Source organism: Mya arenaria, chromosome 12 (assembly GCF_026914265.1).
Source record: "Mya arenaria isolate MELC-2E11 chromosome 12, ASM2691426v1".
In the NCBI taxonomy this organism is placed as follows: domain Eukaryota; kingdom Metazoa; phylum Mollusca; class Bivalvia; order Myida; family Myidae; genus Mya; species Mya arenaria.
In genome coordinates this window covers 18776930-18792582 of record NC_069133.1, presented here as the reverse complement: position 1 = coordinate 18792582, position 15653 = coordinate 18776930, and the positions used below count along the sequence as shown (strand labels likewise).

Genomic DNA, 15653 nt, shown 5'->3' with positions numbered 1-15653 from the left:
CTCTTATACCGCGATAGCCTTTACATTTTGTCAAGAGGTTTTCTAATGGTTATTCTGGCGTAAAATTGTCCAGTCATAGTCGTCACCACAGGGACTTCATAATACTTGACTTTGCTAAGTAACCATTCATTTCCTTAGCAACCATGTTAACATAATACCAGTTACTTTTTGCAATGGATTTTAAACCATGCATAAAGTTTTTCAAACACATTTGAAACAAACTTCAGTATTTACCTCGTAAGTTCTTGACAATAACCGTATGACCAACTTTCTTGTTTGTGAGCATCGATACTCAGCTGAGTGATTTAAGCCATTTTGCACCCTTGTTAACTTAGTGTATAGCATGCCAATGTAAAGATTTAACTGAATATTGCACAATCATATATTAACTAGAGCTATTACCGAATGTGATTATACGCCGGAATGTTCACAAACTAACATAAGTAAGACTTGGCAAAACGTACTAAGTTAAGAATATTGCTGTGACCTTAACCACGAAGGTAGGGGCATGTGTCTTACCCGCAACATATTCTCATACAATTGAGGTCATTTCTGCCAAATAATGTTTAAAACCGACCACGAATGAGAAATAAATTGACCGAACACGATCTTTTACCGGTTAGGCTTATATAGCAAAACATGCTACGTTCAGATGTATGCCGTGACCTTGACCTCGAAGGAAGGCATACGGCTCTTGTTCGCGACACATCCTAATGATATGGAGGACAAATAAATCTAAAATTCGACCATATATAAAGATATGGACCGGGATTATTTGACGTGCGTTATTTGTGTATAGCCCCCACTTCACGTGGTGAAGCGGTAGGTATACTAAAACATGTATAGTAATATATTCCCACATTTATTAATCACAGGAGCAAAACAATGTAGCATTAGCAATGTACAATTGAAGAACATTTTAAGTACGAGGGGCATTCTCTATGTAATGCATTGAAACGATCTCTTTGTAGTAAAACAATTGTTGTACATTCAAACAAGACTATATTTTGGGGATGGTTTTGGTTTAACAAAAAATAAGCAAGAAATGATAAAGACAAAAAAACAACAAAACAATTCTTGCCCACCGAGCGCGTGTTTCCGGTCATGTGACCAATGCTGGAAACCCCGTCTTACACCCCACGCCATATAAGATGAGTCACGCGCAAATACTCTTATTTATTTTATTGTATGGTTTATGAAAAGTAAATTCAAATAAAGCACACTGAAATGTGTAAGTATGCAAGACTTTCAATTCAATTTGGAAATAAATATTCGTCAAAATGCGATTTTAGAGTAACTATTTGACGCCAATAGTGATCTAAAATTACTATGATTCATGACGTCAGTAATAAATGTCGCACGCTTTTTTATGGTGAAATGTATAAATATACGGTTTTTACATTACATTTACAAGATTTTTACGGAAGAAAAACTGCAAGAGAAATATCAAAAATAGTTTTGGTCCGGATTAAAAACCGACCCTCGGCGTATATTATACATACTTAGGGTTTATGGACAATCACCGAATCACTTGCATTTTGTACACGTAAGTTGACTTAAAAAAAATTTTGGCTTGTTTTATCAGAGGTTTTTATTCTTCTTATATATCAACATAGACTCTTTTTGACATTTATGTTGGCGTATAAATAAAAACTGCCGCTTAATTTAACATGCTTGTAAACAAAGACTAAGATTTACTTTTTTCAGTTGTTGAAATATATGTGTACTTTATTCGTTTGTAGAACGAATATCCTTTTTGAAATCACTGATTACACGTATTTAAATCACACGATGTTATCAGCCTAGAAGCTTTAGATGTATGCTTTTACATTTGACCAAATGGCTTAAATATTCAGGACTTGAATTTGGTTGTGTTGCCCGTTGGAAGCGCTCACTTTTAACTTAAGGTGCTATGATTTTGGCATTTGGAAATTTGATCCCTAAATAACTATGAGTCAACTACTGAGCACGACCAATATGAAAATAAAGTTTAAAGGTATAGGACAGAAACGAAATATATAAACCGGCAACGACAAACAAAGTTATATCTTTGTCTAAGCCATGCTTCGCACGAAATTATCAACACTACTGTATATGGATTATAGCATGGATTATAGAGAATCTTTCCATCACTATCTGGTATAAACATTTAACCGTTTAGTGGGTATCGACTTCAGATATAGGAATCTGTTATATAACTTTAAATTTTAATTCATTAGTGTATGCATTTAATATTTAACAAACAAACATTTTAAGCCTCTATCTGAATTATTTTTAGCGATTTTACTGACTATCGTTACATATTTAATGCCACTCGTACAAATAACATGTAAAAACATTCAAATATCCATGTGCATCATTATTTTAAATAATATGTGTATTCTCCCTAAAATCATAATCACTTTTATATAACAAATAAAATACTATTATATAACAAATAAAATATTATTCTTGGAAAAACAATAATTAATGACAAACATATACCGGATCCCAAAGGTATTAGGGAAACTGCCATGTTACAGTTAATACTGAAATTCACATATACACTACACAGGTAAATGGCAGTTGCATAAAACAAGATAATGACAACTGATTAAGGTATGCAATTTTAAATTAAGAAGAGGTCAGAACTCCTCCGATCTTCATTCATATATGTATGCGTAAAATTGCTCTTATTTTGTACACACATATGAAATTCCAATTAAATTACTTTACTTTATACAGAACGCAAAACAAACAAAAAAAGAAATACAAAGTGTATCCTCCAAACTATATGTGGAAGAAGGCATACATAAATTCAAGGAACATAGCTGAGAATAAGTACAAATCAATAAGAGCTATAACCACGCTAGATGGTAATAATTTGTATAATGAATAATCCAATTTAAAAAATAAACAGTTTATTTAAAATAATTATGTTTGATTTGCATAGACTATCCATCATTTCTCTAAGCATCGCTTTATATTTCTAGCATATCGGAAAGGCAATTCCGGTGAATTCAGTCGTGCAGAAAAGCTCTTTCTAGCACACCGGAAAGACATTTCCGGTGAATTCAGACGTGCTGGAAAATTCCATCTGACACCCCCATGACAGATAAGTCACTCGCTATGACGTTATACTTTTTATTGCTTTTATTATACACTTTATATAACCATAATTATGAGTTTTCAATAGACGAGTTCCAGAACATTCACTTTACACAAATATACCCTCAAAACGAAACAAATTAACCCTTAAAAGACGGGATATACTGAAGGAATTTCTTGACATATCGGTAAAATAAACAAGAGGCCCAAAAGGGCCTATGCTCTACTGGCATGGCTCTTGTGGTCATTTTCAATCCAGAGCATGTACGTTTGAGTAATAGGCAACAAATATATAGTTCACTTTTAGTGTTTGGGTTAGCTGAAAACGCTGCACGGTCAACATCTGAGGACAGGAAGTGTTGTAAGCAGATTAGTTGCATGAACTATTTTAATATGTGCCAAGTAAAGGTATTCTGAGGGTAAGAAATATTTGCTTTTAAAACTGTACTTATCGTCAAAATTTCATTTCTGTAGCCTTAAAAATAAAAAGTCGGTCAAAGGTCAAAGTCAAGGACATCCGAGAACAACATTAATGCTTGTTTGCAAAACCGTTCACATGGTCAATTTTTTTTTACTGTAGCTTTAAAAATTAATAAGTAAGTCAAAAGGGGTGGGGCCAGCTTTTGCCCAAGGGGCATTATTTCAAATGTTTTCAATTGCATCATATGATGCTCCACAACAAATATCAAAGGTATGGGCCTTGTGGTTTGAAACAATAAGATTTTGAAAATATTTCTTAAATAAGTCTATAGGAAACTTGTGACCCCTGGGGCAGTGCCAGTTTTGACCCAAGGGGCATAATTTGAACAACCACTTGTGGGACAATATCGGGGGGGGGGGCAGTAATGATCCCAGGGGCATAATTTGACAAACCTTCACAAGCAATTGCGAATTTACATGTACACTTGACTAAAAATAGACTTCGCTCATGTAGTCTTGGCTAAAAATAGCATTTTTTATACTTTCAAGACCCATAATCCAGGCATGCATGGGCAAATCTGGCTGGGGTTCAAAAGGAACCGAGTTCTAATGGATATATAAGTACAGTACTAGTTTCATCGAGATACAATCAAAACTGAAGACTGTATCGTGTTCACAAGCTAGTGTTTACACAATAGCATTTTTATATACTATCAAGGGCCATAATCTAGGCATGCATGGGCGGATCTGGCTGGTTTTCTAACGGAACCGAGCTTTAATGGATATCTAGATACTGTACAAGTTTCATTGAGATACAATCAAAACTGAAGACTGTATCGTGTTCACAACCAATTGTTTACACAATAGCATTTTTTTAAATTATCAAGGGCCATAATCTAGGCATGCATGGGCGGATCTGGCTGGTTTTCGAAAGGAACCGAGCTCTAATGGATATCTAGATACTGTACAAGTTTCATCGAGATACAATCAAAACTGAAGACTGTATCGTGTTCACAACCAATTGTTTACAGACGCACAGACGCCAGAACGCACGGACAAACATACTACGTACACATTACCATCGCATAAGCTCTTCTTGCCTTTGGCCAGTAGAGCTAAAAATACTGCGCATCATGACGTCAGTAAACATCAGCGCACGCGAATTTTGGTGAAATGTATAAAAATGTGTATTTGTTTCGCATAAAATGCAATTTAAGGTGTGCTATAAAAATCCGGGCACACTGCGTAGCCGCTAACTTGGAGAGCCTCGTTACCTGGCAACGTAGGTGCCATCGGGTCGGATTTTTCTTTTCGGACCATAAACACGTGACAGATATTATTACATGTTATCTAGCCCTCCGAACCTAGATGAGTCACGCGCTGTGACGCAATAATTTTAATCTATTTTATTAAACACGAAATATATGCATAATTATGATATTTCGATAAATGATTTCCATAAACATTAACTTTACAAAAATATAGCTTCAAAACAAAACAAAATAATCCTCAAAAGACGTTATATTGAAAGAACGTATTGACATACGCAGTGAATCAAATTTACTGCGCATTATAACATCAGTAAACATCATCGTATGCGCATTTTAGTGCAATGTACAAAAGAGTTTTTCTAAGTCCTTCTTTTCACAAAAAACGTAATTGAAGGTATGCTAGAAAAAAAATCAATCATGTGTGACCGATACGGATAAAAAAGATCCGAACCGGTGGCACCTTGGTTGCCAGGTAACAAGGCTTGCTGAGTTAAAAGAGTATGCAACGTGCCCGAGGATTGTTTTTTTAACCGGACTGGAAATGCATGACAGATATTATTAGTATAATTTCAAACAACTTCATGTAAACGTAACATCATCTTTAACACACACATACTTTCAATGCTGAATGCCTTTACCAATAATAGTGTGTACTGATTACATAATAATATGCTTATATTTTTTTTGTTTGTATGTAACAACAAACCTCCTTACATCTCCTCATGTTTCAAAAGTTCATACATCATTTCAACCTCAAAGTCATTTTCCATGACTAAATCGATCGTCTTTAAATCGTTTTTTTTCTTGAAATGTGCCCGCATTCCTTTCATCATCGCTGAACAGCATCTGAACACTGGATACGACTGATGTCTTCCGAACACTGAAACAAATATATGGCAATATTTTAACATTAAGAATCATGTATGTATAGATGATATTTCTTTATTTCAGTGTAAGATCGTATTTTATTTTACGAGTGTCATAGAAAAACATATTTCCACGATTGGTGGAGCCACGAGTAAAAATTTATTTTTTCTATGATGACGAGTGAAATAAAATACAAACTTACACTTAAATACGAATAATCCGTTTCTTTAATACTAATTTTCGGAGTTTCATGAGTATCTATCATCCAAAGAATAACAAAAACACTTTTATTTTAAAGCTGCACTCACACAGATGGAACGTTTTGACAACTTTTTTTATTTTTTGTCCTAGGAACAAGCCAATTTTTGCGAAAATGTATGGAAACCAGTCATATAAGGCTTCTGAAAAAATAAGGTCACAGATTTTTAAATTTAAGTTCAAAAATATATGTTTTATGCATTTTTCTAAAACTGCTAGGAACAGGTTAAGCCATAAAACCTTAATTTTTTAACGGAAATATGAAAATCAGCGATCTGATCAGCGATCTGATCTTTAATAAGCAGTCTTTTACCATTGGTTTGCAGTTATATGCACAAAAATTTGCTCTTTCCAAGACAAAAAAAGTTCTAAAAACGGTCTATCTGTGAGAGTGCAGCTTTAAGCGGGGCATAATTACATAGCAAAATTACTACGCTGCCATTTATTGAATGGAAATTTGAAATGTCAAATGTGTTAACAAAACAATTGCGGATGATAATTTGATATAAAACATTTTCTCAGTTTTAGAGTGTGTTTCATGATACATGGTTATTCAGTCATCTAAATGTCAGAGACCAGTCTATTTTACTTGAAGACTGGTCGTTTTCCAGGCCATGATGAGAACCACCCTAGTTTGTGCACAAATTTTAAGGCGTGGGTGGGGTCAACAATTTATCAGTAAATCTGTAAATGGTTGTGTGAATTTCCAGGGAAGTTCATATTATGTATTACAGCAACAAACAGTTCAAAATACATCTGAACGATGATATAACATTCTTTTCAAGTTCGAATGTTTGAACATTCAGCTTCAAGATCAGAAAATGTTTGAAAAACGGGATAACCATTTTTTAATACAATAAGTTGTTAATTTCCAAATATATCTTTATTCAAACTGATGTAACATTTCTTTAAATTTTAAATATTTTATTTGCCAACAATTTCTGGTTCAAAGTGAAGTGTTCTGTTTTGATCAAGGGGAAATAACTGCAATGGATTTTAAAAGTTGTTCTGAAAGTTGATATTTTCACTCCTTATTTTGCAGTAAAAATATCAAATTGATTTGTTGATTTGTTCACTGTTTTTATTTCACTGATATAACTCCTTATTTCATCGAAAAGCATGAAAGACAAACGATTACTTTTGAAAGTTATATGCAAAACTAGCTGATCTCAATTACAGCTTTAATCATGATTCAGTTGACAGTTTTAGCGATCCTGAGAAAATGGAATTTAATATGAATTTTTCAACTGCAAAGTGAATCATATCACTATACAGCTACCAATTTATATATTAAATATATACCTCCTTATTTCTAAACAATTAGTTTTAACTTTGAACGCGAAAATAAAACCTTGTCCTAATTACATTACATTATGCACAACAAGGTACATCATTACATTAGCTTTATATACTTCAATAGTATTTATTAATATTTTAATATTCTTTTTTACATTCCAACATAACTATCTAAACTGCATGTTTTATGTTCTATTATCAAGAAAATTCCATTTCTCTATTTTTGTTATTACGACTGCGACCCTTATTAGCTCAAAAACGATACCAGGAAATGTCTTTAAATACTCCTCTCATATATGTGAAGTTTTATCACAACAAGCTATTCCTAACCAAACGTATTGCTTAACAAGAGCTGTCGTAAGACAGCACGCTCGACTACGCCGCTTTAACTTAGAAGTGAATACAATAATGATGTAATATGTGCCTGTCAAAAGCAATAAAACGATCAAATTAAAAAGTGAACAAGAATCGTGACCAGGTTTTTAATGACTGGCAGAAGAGATTCAGTTTCAACTGCTTTCTTCTAATTTTAGTAACAGTGACCTTGATTCCATGCGCCCCAAACACAATCCCATGGAAGTCCTCCATAAACTCTTCCTACATATCAAGCTTGGTCCCAGTATGTCAACCATAACTGAAACAGTAATCTATTTTAGTCAACAGTGACTTTGACCCTAGGGGCCCGAAAGGCAATCCATGAAAAGTCTGCATAAACTTGTCCTATATACCAAGTTTGGTCACACTATGTCAACCCTTACTGGAGTAATTCAGTACTAAGCATATTTCTATTTTTAGCAACAGTGACCTTGACCTAGACAATAACTCTAAGGCCCCGAAACACAATCTCAGGAAAGGTCTCTATAAACTCTTCCTCTATACCAAGTTTGGTCACAATATGTAGACCCTTACTTAAGTTATTTAATACCAACCCTTTTTCTATTAATAGTAACCTTGACCTTGAACTTAGGGGCCTCAAACTCATTCTCATAAAAGGTCTCCATAAACTCTTCGTATATACCAAGTTTGGTCTATTTATGTCAAACCTAGCTAAATTATACGATACATAAGGTGACTTTGACGCTGCCCTCTCACCAGCTTGCCCGAACAATGACGCAAGTCATTCAAATAACTTGTTTTCCCTTTATGAAAATGTGGTTAAGAATATAAAAATGTGCCTTTCAAAAGATATTTAAAAAAAATCATTCAAGGGCCATTATTTGTATTAAGGGTAAAAATGGAGTTATGTTCCTTGTTGTAAGATGGTCGTCAATAAGTCTGCAAAGTATTAAGTGCATTGAATGAAGGGTATAGAAGTTTTTTTTATCAAAATCCCAACTTGCCCTAAAACTTTAACCTGCCCTAAAACTTTAACCTAAGTCAATCAGGGGCCATTACTTGTATAAAGGATAATATTGAGTTATGTTACCTCATTGTGTGATGGTCCTGAACAATTGTGTGAAGTATTAAGTCAATTGAATTAAGGGTATAGAAGTTATTAATAAATATCCCAACCTGCCCTAAAACTTTAACCTAAATTCCATAGTCAATCAGGGGCAATAATTTGTAAAAAGGATAATAAGGAGTTATCTAACCTCATAATTTAATAGCCCTGAACAACTGTGTGAAGTATTAAGTTAACTGAATAAAGGGTATTGGACTTATAAGTGAAAATCCCAACTTGCCCTAAAACTTTAACCGGACGCTGACGCCGACGACGGGGCGAGTAGTATAGCCCTGCTTATTCTTTGAACAGTCGAGCTAAAAACTGTTATCAACATAGATACAACTCACTTCACACCAGGAGGAGATTGGCAACTGATTAAATCAAGTGACTGTCATGAGTTTGCACTGTTATTTATGGCATCATATAGGCAGATTTCTGTCTGTCGTGCGGAATGATAGATAAATAAGGCATAAAACTTGTTGCATAAAGTGTTTAAAGTGCTAATGCTTTCGGAGTTTTAAATTAAAGACAATTTAAAGGTATAATTTAAACATAATTTGGAATTGTTTCATTTGCAACAAAAATATCGCTGGTAGCTATTGATGGTCCCTTTACACCAATTTTCTAAAATAAGGCAGAAATAGTAATACCATGTGCAGTTAAAAGGTAGGATTATTATACACAAGTCTGAATAAAATAAATAATAACATGGAAAGATATGGGCAGGTTTGAAAAAAATCAAATCAAATAATGACGGTTTGTTAATTGAAATTCTTGTTTTCAAAAATGATCAGGTAAGGGGTTTTTCAGGGGAGATAACTAAACAATCAGATCAAGATTACGGAAACTTTTAAAAAAATGGCATCATCCGAGAGACAAGAACGCGTCGAAATAGTATTATCAAAGTTTAAGGCAAAATCAACAGTTTTAAAAAAATAGACATAGCCTGTTCTTTATCAATAGTTCACTTAAACCTTTTGGAAACTTAATGCCAAAAAAATCAAAATGTTTTACCACCCCTTTTTGAAAAAATAGAGTTTGAAATTTCGACAACCCTTTTTAGGTGGACATGTAAGTAATGTTTTAAAGAAGCTAATAATTACGTATGTGAAGAAATGTTTTTAATTAATGTTTAATAAAAGACATAAAATCTTCTGTCGAAAAAAAGTTAACTCCTGAAAACAAAAAAGTAAAACATGATTCTGGATGGATTTGAACCGCTACATTGAAACCCTCAAAAGAGTTGTAGTCCTCAAGAGTTTCAAGTGACGTTAAGGGTGTGCTACCTAACTATATATGATAGGATAATGGTGCTTGTGCACTGCAATATTCATATTGCAATCTATTTATGTACCAAGTTTTATTTCAATCCCATCAGTTGTTTTGAAGTTATGGCTCGGACAAGCACCGATTATGAACAAATAGTTAAGGATAAATAACTTAATAAATATGCATTGATTATGGTTCTAGTGCACTGCACTTCCACTCTTTGTCATCCATCTATATATCAAGTGAAATTCAATCCAATTGGTAGTTAAGGATACTTCAGACAATAGTGTGACAGGCAGCCAGAAGGATGGACAGACGAAAGGACAGGCGGAAAAAGTAGCGAATAAATGCTCCTTTCTTCCGGGAAGCATACACATGTTGTAATCTATCAACAGTGTATCTTCACTAAGAGTTGATTGGTACAATTGTAACAGGAAGTGATTTTAGCCACTATTTTTACGGCATATTTGACACGAAAAAATAAGAATATTGTCGGTATTATCCGGAAAAATGCAAACGGAATCTCAACATATATCTGATTTGCTGAATTCCTCATCACACCAAAATATGTTGAAAAGGATGTTTGATTAACACTTGAAAATGAGTGGATCTCAAAAAACATTCAATTGTCGGCCCTCCACACCCACTTGGAATATATTTTTTAAATGAGACTATCTCAATTTGGGATTAATCTAATTATGAAAAGACGCACGAGTGATTTTACTGATGTTGTATTTTAAAGTATACTTATAACAAACTTAACAAGCATATTCGCTTAATTGTTATCCCTTGCTTGATTGATGGAATTGAAATCAAGTGTTGGTGTATCATTCTAATCGCTATGCAATACGGCTTCAGTTTTGATGGACTCTTATGGATGTTAGATATCTGATAAGATTTTGTTCGCATTTGTTTAAAATAAGATAATATTGCATAGTGAAACATTTAGATTTGACCTGGTAAGCTTGTTTTTTTTTCCCATTTTACCCAATTTCAATCTAATAACGTTACCAGGTTACAATCTATAAAAGAAAATATCAAGGCAAACATTCTGATTTAGTTTCATGAAGATTGGAAAAGAAATATTGCCCAACAAGAGTGACACTCACAAAATACGCCCATCAATAATTTCTTGGATTCTAAGACAACTTACTGTCACATTGGCCCCTTGAGAAGCAAACTTTTCAAGAAGCAAATGATTTGGCACAATATGGCATTAACAGTAGAAATTTTTTATTTTAATTCGAGGGTTTCGAGTCAAAAGGTGCTAAAATGTCTATAATTTTCATAGGCACTTAGAACCTTTGGGGACCAAGCCCTTGATATTTACTGAGGGTTTCATGCAAAATTGTATTAACCAAGTACTTCTGTATTTCAGGGAACTATGGCATCCAAATTCCGAAATTCCGTGATGCGAAATTCAGTAACTTAATCTGTCAAAGTCAGAAAAGGCTCCTGAAAATCGTGTCTATAGATATAGACGATTAATCCCAAATCATGCCCAAAGACGATCAACGTGTTCGGGATTTGAAAAACAACATTCATGTAAAAATCGTCTCCAAGAGATGATTCATCCTTAATCGTACCCAAGAGACAATCAGTGTGTACTTGGCAAAGCATTTATACCGGCAAACATTCTTGGTAAAGATTTTATAGCTACAAACATTTTCAGCAAGTTTGGTGAAGGTCAGATGAGAATTGTTCAAGTTAGAGAGTAGACAAAGCTTAAATGGCAAGGGCAGTAATCCTGAAGTGCTTCGGGGCATTTGGCTGATTATCATACTTGACCGATTTATTTTACCAACAAATATTTTCAGCAAGTTTGGTGAAGATCAGATGATAACTGTTCAAATTAGACAGTGGACAAAGCAAAAATGGCAATTTTTGACCAACTCAAGGGCTATAATCCTGAAGAGCCTGGCTGGTTATACAACTTTGCCAAGAATATATACCAACAAACATTTATAGTAGCAAGTTTGGTGAAATTCGGATAAAAACTGTTCAAGTTTGAGAGTAGACAAAGCTAAAATGGCCAATTTTGATAAATTCATGGGACCATAACTCTGGAGTGCTTAAAGCGATTAGGCTGGTGATCGAACTTGACCTAGATATTTCACCAACAAACACTTTCATGAAGTTTGGTGGAAATTGGATGAGAAATGTTCAAGTTAGAGAGCGGACAAAGCTAAAATGGCCAATTTTGACAAATTCAGGGGGGGGGGGCCATAACTCTGGAGTGCCTAAAGCGATTTGGCTGGTTATTGAAGTTGACCGAGATATTTCACCAACAAACATTTTCATGACGTTTGGTGGAAATTGGATGAGAAATGATCAAGTTAGAGAGCGGACAAAGCTAAAATGGCCAATTTTGACAAATTCAGGGGGCCATAACTCTGGAGTGCCTAAAGCGAGTTGGCTGGTTATTGAACTTGACCTAGATATTTCACCAACAAATACTTTCATGAAGTTTGGTGGAAATTGGATGAGAAATGTTCAAGTTAGAGAGCGGACAACATTGTGGAGCCGCCCGCCCGCCCGCCGCCCGCCCGCCATGGGTGTTCCCATAATACGGCCATCGTAAGATGGGCGTTTAAAAAGTGTGTTTTGAACCCAAATCGAGGCACACAGGTATCTGCTTTGGTTTTATTAAGATCGAAAAGGAAATATTGCCCATGTTTGTTCCGAAGAACATACCCAATTACCTAGTTTTTGACCAATGTTCTTTCCATAGCCATAAACGCTTCGTTCACTTTGTCTTTAGAAGGTCCAACACATCTCATTTCAAAGAATCCAATTTCCAACGCTGTTGTTTTCCAATTTGATCCAAACACTATGAATAGAAATTTAATCATAGTTTACAGCCCAAACAAACTATTAAATTTAATAACGAAAAGGAAATATTTTTTTCATAGAGCCTGAAACATTGATATTTGTTGGCGCCTCACAAAGGTGTGCGCCTTTTATTATGTCATTGCTATTGATGTCATCATGAATTCATTGTTTGATGTTATTTTTAAAATTATGTAACAATAATGGTTTTTTTATTATGGGTTTTTTATTTATTAAAAGTTTATTGTATGTGCTTTTGTTAGTTTTGAGGAAAACCCCGTTATGTTTTAACAACTCTTCCCTGATGTTTGGCGTCCCAGTCACTGCAAATTTTTGAAATGATATATCGTATAAATAAACAAGAGGGCCAAATGGCCCTGAATCGCTCACCTGTCATATATTGCACATTCTTCCATTATATACAAATATTGAAAACCTAAGCCTATGAACACGGGGCGTGGCCAATTTTGACCCCAGGGCTAAAGTTTGAACAATCTTAATAGTGGTCCGATAAACGATGCTTCATACCAAATATCTAAGGCCTTCGCCTTTTGGTTTCGGAGAAGAAGATTACTTAAGTTTTCATCATATACATATATAAGGAAACCCATGACCGCCCGGGTGGGGCCATTTTTTGACCCCAGAGCCAAAGATTGAACAATATTGGTACAAGTCAACTAGATGGTATATCATGCCAAATATCTAAGCTCTTGTCACTACTTGATTTTACGTGTGTATCTATATATGTATATTTGTAATTAATTGTTGTATGTGGCCCATATTGAAAATTGGTATGTGTACTAAATATGTTATCCAGTTTAAATTAAGACGTTATTTGTCTTTGTGAGTTCGGAGAAGATTTTTTAAGTTTTCACTATAACCCATATAGAGAAAAACCATCAGCCCCGGGGTGTGGCCAATGTTGACCCCAGGGCCATAAATTGAACAAACTTTGTAGAGGTCCACTAGACGATGAATCATGCCAAATATCTAAGCTCTAAGCCACGTAAGTTCAGAGGAGATGATTTTTGAAGTTTTAACTATAAACATATAGAGAAAACCCATGACCCCCCGGGGCGGGGCCAATTTTGAACAATCTTTGTAGAGGTCCACTAGACGATGAATCATGCCAAATATCTAAGCTCTAAGCAACGTAAGTTCAGAAGAGATTTTTGATTTTATTTACTATAAACATATAGAGAAAACCCATGACCCCCCGGGGCGGGGCCAATTTTGACCCAAAGGCCATAATTTGAACAATCTTTGTAGAGGTCCACTAGACGATGAATCATGCCAAATATCTGAGCTCTAGGCCAAGTAAGTTCAGAGGAGAAGATTTTTTAAGTTTTCACTATAAACATATAGAGAAAACCCATGACCCCCCGGTGCCGGGCCAATTTTGACCCCAGGGCCATAATTTGAACAAACTTTGTAGAGGTCCACTAGACGATGAATCATGCCAAATATCTAAGCTCTAGGCCAAGTAAGTTCAGAGGAGAAGATTTTTTAAGGTTTTCACTATAAACATATAGAGAAAACCCATGACCCCCCAAGGGGGCGGGGCCAATTTTGACCCCAGGGCCATAATTTGAACAAACTTTGTAGAGGTCCACTAGACGATGAATCATGCCAAATATCTAAGCTCTAGGCCAAGTAAGTTAAGAGGAAAAGATTGTTTAAGTTTTCACTATAAACATATAGAGAAACCCCATGACGCCCCGGGGCGGGGCCAATTTTGACCCCAGGGCCATAATTTGAACAAACTTTGTAGAGGTCCACTAGACGATGAATCATGCCAAATATCTAAGCTCTAGGTCACGTAAGTTCAGAGGAGAAGATTTTTGAAGTTTTCACTATAAACATATAGAGAAAACCCATGACCCCCCGGGGCCGGGCCAATTTTGACCCCAGGGCCATAATTTGAACAAACTTTGTAGAGGTCCACTAGACGATGAATCATGCCAAATATCTAAGCTCTAGGCCAAGTAAGTTCAGAGGAGAAGATTTTTTAAGTTTTCACTATAAACATATAGAGAATACCCATGACCCCGGGGCCGGGCCAATTTTGACCCCAAGGCCATAATTTGAACAAACTTTGTAGAGGTCCACTAGACGATGAATCATGCCAAATATCTAAGCTCTAGGCCAAAAAAGTTCAGAGGAGAAGATTTTTTAAGTTTTCACTATAAACATATAGAGAAAACCCATGACCCCCCGGTGCCAGGCCAATTTTGACCCCAGGGCCATAATTTGAACAAACTTTGTAGAGGTCCACTAGACGATGAATCATGCCAAATATCTAAGCTCTAGGCCAAGTAAGTTAAGAGGAGAAGATTTTTTAAGTTTTCACTATAAACATATAGAGAAAACCTATGACCCCCCGGGGCTGGGCCAATTTTGACCCCAGGGCCATAATTTGAACAAACTTTGTAGAGGTCCACTAGACGATGAATCATGCCAAATATCTAAGCTCTAGGCCAAGTAAGTTCAGAGGAGAAGATTGTTTAAGTTTTAACTATAAACATATAGAGAATACCCATGACCCCCCAGGGCGGGGTCAATTTTGACCCCAAGGCCATAATTTGAACAAACTTTAAAGAGGTCAACTAGACGATGAACCATGTCAAATATCTAAGCTCTAGTCCAAGTAAGTTCAAAGGAGAAGATTTTTGAAGTTTTCACTATAAACATATAGAGAAAACCCATTACCCCCGGGGCGGGGCCAATTTTGAATCCAAGGCCATAATTTGAACAATCTTTGTAAAGGTCCACTAGACGATGAATCATGCCAAATATCTAAGCTCTAGTCCAAGTAAGTTCAGAGGAGAAGATTTTTGAAGTTTTAACTATAAACATATAGAGAATACACATGACCCCCTGGGTCGGGGCCAATTTTGACCCCAGGGCCATAA

At 35.3% G+C, this 15653-nt stretch overlaps 1 protein-coding gene across 2 annotated transcripts in view; it reads right to left on the bottom strand.

Annotated features, from left to right (window-relative positions):
- Positions 1-858: 858 nt before the first annotated feature.
- Positions 859-15653, bottom strand: part of LOC128212271 (uncharacterized) — an 81795-nt gene continuing 67000 nt past the window's right edge. Inside the window, exons 13-14 of one of the 2 annotated variants that reach the window (XM_052917640.1) lie at positions 12615-12742; positions 859-5658 (exon numbers count right to left, since the gene is read on the bottom strand). The gene's annotated coding sequence lies outside the window, so the exon portion shown is untranslated. The remainder of the gene's footprint in view (positions 5659-12614; positions 12743-15653) is intronic. The other variant, XM_052917641.1, reaches the window with a different exon arrangement.